Below are 14,850 nucleotides of genomic sequence, written 5' to 3'. Positions count from 1 at the left end.
TAAATTGAAAATTTAAAATAATAAATAAAAAAATTATTAAGAAACTATTATTATAAAATAATAGATGGAAAAAAATTTAAGTCATGTCTCTTGTTATGAAAAGAAAAAACCTGATTAAGAAGTAATCAACAAAATTTTCTAATATCATTTAACAATGTGTTTTTATTTTTGGTTCTTTTAAGTCTTTTCTTCTTTGTTTTTAGATCCTTTTAAATTAAAAATCACTACTTTTTATCTTATTAGTTATTAGTTATGAGACACTTGCTAAGTACTAATGTCTTAGAAAAAAAAAATCCAACGTGACCTTAAATAAGGTTTACTTGGATAGATCAGAGCCGTTGATGTATGTCTGAAAACTTTTATCTTCGCCCTACACGTGTCTGCTCCAACCTTCTATTACTTTCGATTTTAATTATATAAGTAACTTAAAGTCAACTAAAAAATTGAATTTATTAGCAGTATAGATCTGCTTTCTATCATACATAAAGCAGTATAAATTAAGATAAAATATTTAGTTATAATCCCCATATTGAAATAGTGTTTTAAAATTCAATAAAATATAATAACAATATAAATTAAGAGAAAATATTGATGAAATTGTTTAATCTCTACATAGATAAATTAAAAATAAAAACTAAACCAAATGAAAAACATGATAACTATGAAAAAAGATGTGTATTATAATGTGGCTGAGTGTTTATGTTGTGTTAGGGTTTCTTAAACGGAAGCTAAAGAGGAAACTGACGGCGAATCAAAAAGTGAGAAAGTCAAAATACGTTGCTAGGTTTGGTGATCTGCAATTCTATTTCGTTTAAACGGAAACTTCTATACAAATTATTTATGTATTTTTTTTCTAGTTACCGTGTTTACTAATAATAAATTATATAAAAACACAAAGTTTTAAATATATAAATTATTTTCATTTTAAGATTCTAAAACTAAACAGCATAGAAAATTATTTGATACAACACATTTTGTAACTTTGTACGATCAATTGTACATTATTTGGAAGTAATGAAATCATTACAATTACTAAGACCGAAGAAAAGTATCAAATGTCACGTGACTCAACAAATAACCATAAAAATGTTATTTCATTTTAAAAAATAAATTTTCAATAATAGGAATGGAGTGTTGATGATGCCACCGGCCATAAGTAGTGTCGATTTTTTATTTTGCACATATTTGAGTAAGCTAGACTTATATTTGATCGAGGAAATCAAGAAATACTAAGGTGATTTGTAAGGATTGAGAAAAGTTAGCCAAAAGAGGAGCACATGTGGCAGTTGATGAGTAGATGAATAATTGAAAAAGAAAGTCTGAAAATTTTTAAAACATAACTTACAAAGCCACTTCCATTTCATTTTTCTAATAAGTGCTATTCTTACAAAATCAACTCACTCTTCCTTACTCTCCTCTACTATATCACCACAAATTCTCTTCACTGAACAACTCAATTCCAAAATCAGAAGGCATTTAGGAACTCAGGGTGTCCCAGGCTTCAATTATACCGGTTGATCTTCTTGTTCTTCCACCGGTAAGTCAATCTCCTTCTTCCGCACTTCTGAAATTTGGATGCATGCATCAGTTTCTGAATTGCATGAATCTTCTATAGTTCCCTTCAAATTTCAATTCCATTTAGGTTCCTAATTCCATTTCATACCACAAATTGGTGGTCTATATGTGATTCTAGGGTCTCTTGTGGTGTATTATGCAAGTGGATTTTCCTGTGAGTTGGATTACTTCACCAAAAGGTAAGGGAAGCTAGGTTTTAACTTCTTGCTTGTAAAATATTTGATTTCTTGTATTAAATTTATGTAGAGCTGTTGAATTTGATGAATGTGCAAACTGTGTAAAAGATTGTGTTACTGTTGAACTGTATTGATGAATGCATGTGCTAGAATGGGTGTTTTCTGGTCTGTGAATTGTGTAATTGAGTATGTGATGATTTGGGAATTGGTATGACTATGTGTATAATATGAAATTGAGTGTTAGTAAGTGATAATTCAGATTTCAATAATGGTTAAGTAAATAACTAGATTAGTTACAGTGTTTGAGTCAAAATTGGGGAAGTAGAGTATTGATTCTGTGAATTTGGGGTTAGAGTCTGAGTTAGACTATTAGAGTCACTTAGTTAAGTCAATTTTGACTTATTAGAAGCACCAAAATGGCCTGAAACAGTTTCCAAATGGTAAATCTGAAATTGAGTATCTAAGTGAATGAAAGTAGAGTCTTAGATCCTAATTCCATGCATAACTACTAGAGATTCATGTTAGAAATGTATGTGAGCTCTTAAACAAGTTTAATTCAACCTATACTTCGAATTTGGAGTGTTAGAAATTCTCCAAATGGTCTAGAGTAAGTTTTGGGTGTGTGAGTTCCACAAATCTGCAGAATTTCACGCTGCAGATTATACAGAGTCGCCTAGCGCACTTTGTTCGCTCTGCGAATGAGTTCTGGTAGGAAAAATTCGCACAGCGCACCACAAGGTGTGCGCTGAGCGAATTTTCTGCGACAGAGTGAGTATTTTTGATGTTTTTTATGTTTTGGGAGTTCCGGACGTCCGTTTTGGACGTTCTTTAGGCGTTCTAGGGGTTTTTGACCCTTCTGGAGCCATTGGTGAGGGTTTCCAAGCTATTTGAATTACTTAAGTATTGGTAATTAAATATTATAAAGATATTTGTATTAATAAGTGATGTTTTTTTGAAAATATGTAATTCTTGTTTTCTCTTCCTTTCTTGTGTGATGATCTAGGTATCTTTTCTTGTTTATTTTATATGATTTCTTCTAGTATTATGAGATTGATTCATGCTTAATTCTGTAAGAAACTAAACTAATATAAAACATTCATGGTATGAAATCAAAAGTATGAAAGTAAGTAAAGTTGAAGGGTTACATGTACATGGTATTCGGTGGTTCATGTGTTGAGTTAAGTTTCAAAGTAAAAGTATGGTTATTGGACATAATTCCATGATCCTCAAGGGAGGTTACATGGTGGTGCCACTGTAGTTTGTCGTGATTGACCGTATGAATGGCCGGAGTTCAGGATGGGGTTTACCTGGACATTCTAATGACCATTCATGCTCAATTAGAGAGTGATGAGTCATGTGGTGAGAATAGCAGGAGGTCCTAGTCTTGGGTGTCTCCATTTATGGGCCAAGATGAGTTTGGTTGGACTTACACTTGTGTGTGGTCGGGTGAAACCCCTCGGCAATGGCTTTGCAAAGCAGTAGGGCCACCACAAGTGCACAAACCCCTGGAACTCGACATTTCATACTAGTCCGGACGGTCAAATCACGTGGTCTGTCATTGGTATCAATCAAATGCATTCATTTATAGTTTGTGTTGTATTATTGTCATTACATGATTGAAATACTTGATTGATAACATGTTTTATTTTTATTATACCTAGCTTACCCTTGCATTTGTTTGTTGTATGTGCTTGCCTTTCCCCCTTGCAATGATCATCCAATCCTTTAGATGTGAGCAGTAGCTGATGATGTACCCTTGGAGTGAGCATTGGAGAACAAAGAAGACACAACTTCCAGTTCTTAGGATCTTTTCTAGCTTTTGTTTTGTCATGTTCTATATTTTTGGAAACACTCTTTAGGCATCCTTAAATCTTTAGTTGGTCATGTATTTTGGAGAATTATTAAACTGGTATCAAATTTTAAATTTCAGCCATATTTTGGATGACTGTATGCTTAATATTGTCCTTTATTAACTCTTAACTGCTTTCTCGTACTATAATAGCTGAATCCTATTATATGTATGTCTATATAATATTTGGGATGTCACATGATTCATAATAATGACTTTTGCTTTTTTACATTCTCAAACCTCAAACTTATTTTATGTACACAAAAAATTATATTTTATTAAAAAATAATTTTAATTCTATTCATTGAAATATGAACGGTCCGTGTGATGTATAGTCTCAAAAAGACATGAAAATAAATTATAAAACATAGGGAAAAAAATAAAGTGTAAATATACGATCAAAATATTAATTAATATTTTTATTAGATTTACATGTGTTCATCATTTTCATTTAATATAAAGTATTTTTATTCAACAAATATTTAAAATATTAGAACTCAATTGAATAAGAAAAACAAATATATAAACCAAAACAAATTAAATGTCTATATAATAACTAAATTACTAAGTCATATTTTGATCTAGATAATCAGAGAAGAGAGAGAAAATCTTTGTTTTGTTCATTGTATTGTTAAAGACATAAAAGCTTATAGATGATTATGACATATAGTAGAAAAATTTAATAATTAATTTAATTCTTACTTTTATTGAGTTTATTTAATATGGTTATTTTTTTCGTGGTTAATAAGGTTCAAGTTTTGTTATTTTTTTAAACTTTAGTCATTTTTACTAACCATTATTAAATAGTTAATAATATGTGAACAAAGAATGACACATGTCTAATCTTATCAAATCAGGGAATTCGTGAGTTCACTCAGTTCACCACAAGTTTCGGCTGAGTTGAATTTAAAAAAAAATTGAAATTTCAGCATGGGCCAATTTTGAGTCTAGCCCGCTAAGAATCCGATTCACTCGAGTTGAACTTATGATGAGCCGAAATGGCTCACTGATCCACCCAATTTTTTAAAGTTATATTACCAAAATGAAAACATTAAACCTAAAATGTTCTCACTTATCTGATTTGATTTGAAGCGATGCAGATCGATGCAGATCAATGTAGACCATGCTCCGCAAAATTGTGTCCCACATCTTGTAGACTGAATTCCGCAATGCATATTATGCTCAGACCCTTTCATAGATTGTCCTTGTTCTAGGACGACGTATTTAAAAAAATGTTAATTTTTTCAGGATTGAAGAAAAAAAACTTCTAACTAAGTGTGTTAATGAACAACCCATTTAATCCACCCAATGGGTCAGACCTAGTTCAATTTTTTCGAGCTTGCTAATAAGTGAGTCAGATTGGATTGTCTCACTAAGTGACAAACCTATGGTGGGTCGAACTAGGCCGAACCAGGTGACATATTTTGACAACACTATACGTGTCAATTTGTGGTTTTTTCCTATTTTGTGCTATATGTGCAAAATAGGGTTAAAGTTAGTTTTAAAATATTGAAGAATTTTCCTTTTGATTATAAACTAACTCTGACCCTATTATTTATCATGAAGAATCATACAAATTTAATAATTATATTCTAATAATGTAGTGAATTTAACAAAAATATCAGTATAACATTTTAATAAGAATTAAATTTGGTTTCAATTTGGAGATAAACAAAATTGCTCCATTTGAATGAAAATACCAGTATAACACTTATATAAAAATTAATTTTGGTTTCAATTTGGAGAGGAACAAAATTGTTCATTAAAAAAAAAAAAAACAGGGGTTACAATGCGCTGTTTAGGTCTATCCCACATTTGGTCCTTAAAATGTGGGTCGAGTTGGTCTACACCTCTTTAAAGGGTCCAACCCTTCATCCTGCACCTCTAAAAATTTCACTTTTGACCTTCTGATAACTCATCCTGCATCTCCATTTCAAAAGTTCCATTTTTAACTCTAATAAATATCTTTTCATATTTTTCTCTTTTTTATTAAAAGCACTCTACACCACCTTAATAATAATTTAATTTAATTTAAAATTCAAATATTATTTAATATAATTTTATATTTTAATAATTATTAAAATATAATTTATATTATAATAATAATTATATTAAATAATTAAAATAAAAAAAATAATAATAAAAATAAAAAATAAAATAGTAATAATCCATTTGATTTACTATATTAAAAATATATTAAATTATATTAAAATATTAAATTAAATTAAATAATTATTAAATTTAAATAAAAAACAAAATTTTAAAAACAACTACTTATTGGATATTTATATCCCAAGAATATGCCTATTGGATATCTATATCTGATTAACAAATTTTCTTAAATTTTGTTTTCTCTTTTAATTATAATAATTATTTAATTTAATATTTTAATATAATTTAATATATTTAAATACATGTAATGTTAAATATTATTTTTATTTTTATTATTATCACTCTTATTTTAGTTATTGTTATTTTAATTTTTTAATAAAACTATTATAAAAATATAAATCATATTATAATAATTATTAAAATATAAAAGTATAACAAATAGTATTATAATGTTAAATTAAATTAAATATTTATTAGATTTTAAATAAAAAATAAATTGTTAACATATATATTAATCGGATACAGAAATTCGGTAGCCATATGCTTCGGATATAGATATCTGATAAAATAGTTTGTTTTTAAAATTTTGCTTTTATTTAAATTTAATAATTATTTAATTTAATTTAGTATTTTAATATAATTTAATATATTTTTAATATAATAAGTCAAATTCATTATTATTATTTTATTTTTTATTTTTACTATTATTATTTTTATTTTAATTATTTAATATAATTATTATAATATAAATCATACTTTAATAATTATTAAAATATAAAATTATATTAAATAATATTTGAATTTTAAATTAAATTAGATTATTATTAAGGTGGTGCAGAGTGCTTTTATTAAGAAAGAGAAAAAAAAATATGAAAACATATTATTAAAGTTAAAAATGAAACTTTTAAAAAAGTTGGAGGTGTAGGATTAGTCGTCAAAAGTGGAATTTTTGGAGGTAGAGGATGAAGGGTTGGAGGTGTAGGATGAAACACCACTCTTTAAAAGTGCGAGAAGGTTTCTTCCTACACCACCACAAACTTCTTCCTGTACTTCCCCAATTTTTGTTTTTTTTTCAAAATTACCCTTAGGTTAAAATTTTGTTACTTTTGCATTCACTTTTTTATAAAACCCTATTTCTTACCCCTTTTATTCAATTGTGTAACACACCTCACCCACCCCCACAATCTCATTTCATTTCTCTCTTCCCATTCCTCCTCTTTCATTTCATTCCTTCCCTTTCCATTTTCGTTTCTCCTATTACTTCCATTTCCTTGCTTACTTGGTTCCAAGCTTCCATTTCATTGCTTCCATTGAGTTAGGTGTTTGGTTTGTTCGTGGAGAAGTGTGCTTGGTAGTTTTGCGAATGGAGTAGGTTGCGACGCGTGACGCATATTCAAGCTGTGAAACACTGTTAAGCTATTCATAGCCACATAGTAACTGGATAGAGAAGGGAAGGGCGCGTACACTGATGCAGAGTGGTTATTGGTGCTGGTGTTTGGATGAGATGGGACACTGATTCTGTGGGTTCTTTTTGTTGGTGTTGTGTGCTTAACTATGTAAATCAAATAAAAACCATAAAAAAGAAAATCGAGAAGGCGTCAACGGAAATGGGTCTTGAATGAATTTCGATGATGGAGATCCGATAAAGGTCGAATGAATTTTCCATTTTCGTTAAGGCATTCAGGTTCTCTACTTTTTGTACATTACAAGTTCTATACAAAATTCTCATTTTTTCCATTTGAGAGTTCCTTTCCTATAGAGTTTTGTGATCCAGTTTTTGTAGCAACTCAAATCATATTTTCAAAAGTTTTGTTTCAACAATCAGGTCTTATAAGAACTCAAACTTTTGTAACTTTTTATTATTTTAATTATTATAATATTGTTTTTTTTTATTCTTAAGACTCGGGATTTTATATAAGATACTACCTTTATATTTCAACGAAGGTTTCTTATAACATCTTAGTCGTATATTTAAAACCTCTATAATGAAAATGTTCTTAATGTACCAATAAAAAGGGAAAACAAAACTAAAGTAATTGAGCTTTAAAATGATACCATGAAAACATTTTTTATTTGTCATTATTTCAAACCTGTTGAAAATCATGATATTGAAAACTTAAATTAAACAGTCGTAGTGCAATTGTTTATTGTCCTTATTTTCAGGTAGATTCTTAGGTGCATTTATTTTATTCTCTTAGTTGTTGTTGACTTGCTTTTGATTCAACTATGGCAACTAATTTGTTATAGTGTTATATGCATGATTTGGATGGTGATTGCTTTTGTTTATAATGATCAGGTGAGATGCCTTTACTTGTCGAGGGTCTCTATAACACGTGAGCCGCATGATGGGAGTGAACGACAGGTTGTTATGAATGAAGGGTAAGTGGAACGTGATCAGGGACACGTGGAACTTGATCAACAGGAGGTGGAGAGCACACGCAGCACCAGGATTCGTAAGGAAAATTCCCTTCTAAAAGGATTTGTGCGTTAGTTGGGAGGATATGGAATGTGGCAAGTATCTTTTTGAACTCTCTCTCTTTCAGAAATTTCCTCACCGCTCTTTCTGCTCTCTGACCTTACCCCTTTTCTGTGCAGGACAATCCTTTGTTCATGCAGCAAATAATATTTTTTTTGGGATTCTATTTTATTACATTTCCTTTACAGAATCCTGAAACTTCTTTTTATATTGTTGTTGACAGAGACATTGATTCATTTAAATAAGATTCATTCCACTCTTATTTTTCCTATCATATTACTGCATCATTACTGTTACATTGGTGCTTTCATTGACTCCAATGGTTGAGAACACACGTTTAAAAGATTTACAGACACAAGTTACTTCGTTGGTGAGTTGGATGGAAAAGCAAAATGATAGAGATAGGATGAATCAAGACCTGATTGATAAAACAAAGCAGCGTATGAATCAGATGCAAATAGCCATTGATCATCTAATCAAACTTCAAACTCAGCACGTTGGTGATACGAACTCAAAGACTGGAGCACGATTTGCAAATTCTGGGATGTTCTCCGGAGCGATGCCTGCTTGTGACATATCGCTGGGTTTTCCTCACTTTGATGGTCACACTCCAGTGTTAGAATGGATCTTTAAGGCAGAAAAATTCTTCAATTACCACAATACTTCGGATTTGGAGAGGGTGGAAATAGCTGCGATGCATTTTGAGAAAGATGTTATTCCATGGTTTCAGATGTTGCAGAAGGAGCATGTCTTCCAGTCTTGGAACGATTTGAAACGTCCCCAGGAGTCACAATTTGGTCCTTCCCCGTTTGATAACCCCATGGCTGAGTTGTTCAAATTGACACAAACTGGTACAATTGTTGATTACTACCTGAAATTCATGAGTTTAGCCAATCAATCTGACGGGTTAACTTCTGAAGTTCTTTTAAATTGTTTTTTAAGTGGGTTGAATAAAGATATTAGACGATATGTGGTAGCTCAGAGTCCTCCAAATTTATTGAGAGCTGTGTCACTGGCTAAATTGTTCGAGGAAAAATATGTCCCTGCGGCTATTGCTCGAAAACCATCCCAGGACCATAGATATTCCAATATTACCTTCAATTCTAACCAGAATAATGTTCCCAAACACCCTCCGAAGCCTCCTTAAAATTCCCAGCCTCTACCTCCATTATTACTCACCCCTTCAAGACCTCCGTTTAGAAATTCAAATGTGAAGAAAATCAGTCCTGCGAAAATGCAATTACGTCGAGAGGAGGGCCTTTGTTATTTTTGTGATGAGAAATTTTCTTTCAAAGACAATATTTAATGTTACAAATGGAAGAGGATGAAAAGGAGTTAGAACCAGTGCAACCAGAAATTGACTCTCTTAATATTACAACTAAAGTGTTGGACATTGAGGAGGCATTGCATTTGTCCTTCAAGGCTTTGAATGGAGGAGCAGGAGTTGGTACCATCTGTTTTGTTGCACACATTGGTTCTCTGCTTGTCCAGGTTTTGGTTGATGGAGGTAGCTTTGATAATTTCCTTCAACCAAGAATTGCTAAGCTCTTGAAATTACCTGTCGAACCAGCTCCTATGTTTAGAGTTATGGTGGGGAATGGTAATTACATGGCTGCTGAAGGCTTGGTTAGTGAGTTAACTATTCGGGCACAGGAGTCAAATTTCAATTACCAGCTTTTTTACTACCAGTTTCTGGAGCTGTCTTAGTTCTTGGTGTTAGCTGATTAAAATCAATACACATTGCTGATTACTCTTCATTATAGTGACAAGTTTGTCACATTACAAGGTGATCATACAATTTTGCCTACTCCTGCACAATGCCACCATATAAAAAGACTTGTCCATACCAAATCCATTGCGGAAATTTTTAGTATGCAACTCATTGAACTGACTTCTCAGCAATTTCCAGAGCTAGAACTCCCTAAGGATATGGAACCTGAATTGGTTCTATTGCTACATACATATGTTGCGGTGTTTGGAAATCCTACGTCCTTACCTCCTCCTAGGACACATGACCACTCCATTCCTTTGGTAGAAGGTTCTCAACCAATTAATGTTAGAGCCTATCGATATCCACACAGTCAGAAGGAGGAAATTGAGAAGTTAGTGGCCGGTCTGTTGCAAGAAGGAGTGGTGCAACCCAGTACCAGTCCTTTCTCTTTTCCAATCCTCTTGGTCAAAAAGAAAGATGGATCTTGGAGGGTTTGTACTGATTACAGAGCTCTTAATGCTATTACCATCAAAGACACCTTTCCTATTCCTACGGTTGATGAGTTGATAGATGAGGTCTTTGGTGCTTGTTTTTTTTTCAAAGCTTGACTTGCGATTTGGTTATCACCAAATATTGCTTAAACCGGAAGATAGGCATAAAACAGCTTTTCAAACTCATCATGGTCATTTTGAGTGGCTAGTCATGCCATTTGGATTGTCCAATACACCCGCCACATTCAAGAGTTTGATGAATGAAGTTTTTAAGGGTGTTTTGAGAAAATTTGTGTTGGTATTTTTTGATGATATATTAATCTACAGTGCTACATGGAAGGACCATCTAGCTCATTTGGAATTCGTATTGCGAACATTACAACAACACCAACTTTATGCTAAATTTTCTAAATGTTCCTTTGGTGTCAGGGAAATTGATTATTTGGGACATACCTTAACTGGAGCAGGGATTGCTATGGAAACTAGCAAGTTAGAAGTTGTTAAAGCATGGCCTCAACCTACCACACTGAAACAATTAAGAGGATTCTTGGGTCTTACTGGGTACTATAGACAGTTTGTTAAAAATTATGCCTCTATTGTAACACGCGAGCTGCATGATGGGAGTGAACGACAGGTTGTTATGAATGAAGGGCAAGTGGAACATGCTCAGGGACACGTGGAACTTGATCAGCAGGAGGTGGAGAGTAGACGCAACACCAGGATTCATAAGGAAAATTCCCTTCTAAAAGGATTTGCGCGTTAGTTGGGAGGATATGGAATATGGCAAGTATCTTTCGGAACTCTCTCTCTTCCAGAAATTTCCTCACCGCTCTTTCTGCTCTCTGACCTTACCCCTTTTCTGTGCAGGACGATTCTCTGTTCATGCAGCAGATAATATTTTTTTTTGGGATTCTATTTTATTACATTTCCTTTACAGAATCTTGAAACTTCTTTTTATATTGTTGTTGACAGAGACATTGATTCATTTAAATAAGATTCATTCCACTCATATTTTTCCTATTATATTACTGCATCATTACTGTTACAGTCTCGGAGTTGGGGTGATTTCGCAATTGAAGAGTACATAATTGGTCCAGGCAATGAATTTAGATATGAAGAGGATCCTTCAGCCACAAAAGAGCAGATCAAATTGTATGGGACGTAGAAGGTCTATCTTGGATTGCTAAACCTATCACTGGACAAAGTTCCATTGACCTTGTATCTCGGAAGGGAAACATTATTGCAAATCCAAGTGGTCCAGTGAACCCTCTAGTTAAGCTCTTTGGTAGTGTCCACGAGAAGTTCATAGAAACAGGAAGATTGGGATGAAGAAAGCGCTGCTAAGGAGGGTGATGATTATGTCTCTGATGCTGTTGCCAATAATTTTGATGACAATTTGCAGAGTCCATTGATCTCACGACAAGAAACAAGTGTGGATAGGGACATGGCTGCTCCTACCCAGGGTAGCATGAGGCAAGGTAGTCTTATGTAAAGAGAAGCTGCTAGAAACACACAGATTGGTGGTGGATGGCAGGTAGCATGGAAATGGTCTGAAAAAATGGTGTTGAAATTCGTTTTCTTCAACGGATAATGGATATTGAACTCCATCAACGAATTTTGATATTTGTTTAAGGGCTAACGGATATGAAAATCCGTCTAAGCTTCTGATACAATGTCTTTCACCACAAACCTCTTCAACCAACCTCTTCACCAGCATAGAAGCTCACCACCACCACACACCAAGCACACAAACCAGAGAATATAAATAATTGACAATGAGAACATATAAGAGAAATTAAAGAATTGAGAATGAGAATAACATTTCTCTATGGGGGGACTGTGGAGGGGAAAAAATGGAGATCACATTTATTGAAGTGGTTAAAAATTTAAAAATTAGGTGAAGTAAATTTTTTTAACCACAGTATTTTAATTTTTATTCAGGGGTAGTTGTGGAATGGGGTGGTGGAGGAAGAAGCATGTGGAGGTGGAGGGAGAAACCCTCAAAGTGCGAGCTCAATCTTTTGACCCACCTCTTATTGGTCTTGGCCTGCAAGTCCACTACCTAACCCGCTTTTTATGTGGTAATTGGAATTAAACTTGTCAATTTGGCCCTTCCATATGGTTTGACCTTGACCCACTTAGGTTGGGGCCATAAAAACTTAGAACCAAAAAATCCTCATTAAAAAATCTCATGGGACCAAAATATCCACAAAAACCTTGTGGACTAGAGTCAACTCATGGGCTTTCTTTTTAGAAAAAAAAATAATTATTTTGAATACAAAAAAAAAATGTAATTAACTTCTAATCTACCAAAAATCTAAGTGCTTTTAATTTGTAGAAGAGTTTTATATATATATATATATATATATATTTATATATATAAACATTTTAATCAAATTAATATAGACTTTGTAAGAGGTTTTGTAACATCCCAATAATTATAGTATTGAACTATAATATAGTTATTACATCCTTGATATAATAGAACAGTCATAGAAACGAGGAATAAAAGTTTTCCTCAAATTTTATACAAATTATCACTCAAATTTTTAAACTTAATACAATCCAAAATTAAAATGATTAAAAATAAGGGTCTCGTTCATATAAGCTAAACATTAATCGATCCTCCATCTAACACCTGTTCCATCGGCATCTAATCACCTTCTGCTCACACCCACCGGATGATCGTCGCCAAGAGAAAACACATAACACAACAATAACAACCAAACAACAGATAAAGCAAGGGTGAGCTATTATAACAAAATAACATGGTATATTTAAATTAATAACATAATTTCTAACTTATAAGTCAAATCACTTAATAATACAATAAACATACCATAATCATCATAAACTTGACCCATTCAAATAATCGTATGAATATCAAACTCTTAGCAGGTTTTACACTTGCAGTGGTACTTTACTCATATACATCATATCCTACTCTGTCCCCCAAAGTGGATCTTCGGATATGGATGCACTTACTTGCTAGCTCAATTATCTTATCCTACTTTGTCTCCCAAACTGGATCTTCGAATATAAATACAACCATGAAGCTAGATCCTTCCTGTTTTGTCCAACTTCCCAAGGTGGATCTTCGATAAGGATTTCCCACTCTCCACGAAACTCTTACTATGTTCAAATACATAATTTCACATCCAACATAATATAATACGTTCAACACAGATTTCATATCTATTGAGTATTTTACAAAATAAAATCAGCAGAATATAATCTATTTAATAAGAATTTAGTTAAAAACACATAGAGTAGACTTCTAGGAAAGAGAGGTGTGTCACAATGGACAACTTAAGTACCGGGTATTTCCTAGCCAAAGTGTTCCTCAACTTGTTATTAACAAATTTCTTATTCACAAATTCAAAACAACAACATATAATATTAACACAGAAATTTAAATAGTTATACAACAAGCACATAAGTTTTTCATTAATAGTAATTGCACAAAATTTCAAGACATGAATAGTTATAAAAAAAATATTTTTATCATAATATAAAAGCTTATAAAGGTTAGCTCCTTTTACCTCTATTATAGACTTAATCTCTTGCTCAGAATTTGTTCCCCCGAAAACCCTTCAGAACTTCTACTCTTCTTGCAACTAAAATTTCTTCGTAACTCTTTCTTCTCTATTTTTCAAGATTTCTCACTTGATTCTTCCTCTCTTTTTGTGCAGAATAACCTTCCCTCCCATGACTATTTATAGTCCAAAAATTTTACTATTTAATTTTTTTAATATTATTTATTATTTTAATATCATTTTATTAATATTTTAATCACAACTTGCAAAAACCACTCATAAATTTGATCCTTCTTCAATCATTGCAACGTAAGAATATTTACCCCTTCATGATCTTTTTATTTATTTATTTCTTTTACAAAACTTTCTAAAATAGGTTCTCAAAATTTTGAACACCTTCCTCTGAAATTACTATAACTTTCTAAATTTTTAATTTTTTTTCTAATCATAATTTTCTATTCAATTATATTTTCTATACATTAAAATTATTATTACTAATAAAAATAATATTAATAAAATTTACTACTATTCATCAAAATGGTTATTTTTCATGGGTTTTATAAGTTTCAATAAACTTTGTTGTTTATATATAAAAATTATACAACAAAATAGAACGTTGAAATCCTTGATTTGCTAAACATATCTAATTTTTGTTAACTGATTAAATATATTTGTAAAGTATATAAGATAATTATTTAATTTTATTGTGTGAAAATTCACCTGAATGTGAACCAATACTGAATAAGACATGTTAACTTAAAAATTTAAAATAATAAATTTATAAATAATTAGTTTATGAAATTTTTTACTATATATTGTTTATTTTTTTCTTTTTTTAATACATAAATTCTACCAATTATTTATTTCTCTTTAATATATATATATATATATATATATATATATATATATATATATATATATATA

The sequence above is a fragment of the Vigna radiata genome, chromosome 6 (assembly GCF_000741045.1).
Source record: "Vigna radiata var. radiata cultivar VC1973A chromosome 6, Vradiata_ver6, whole genome shotgun sequence".
NCBI lineage: Eukaryota > Viridiplantae > Streptophyta > Magnoliopsida > Fabales > Fabaceae > Vigna > Vigna radiata.
Note: the sequence above shows the minus strand (reverse complement) of the source record.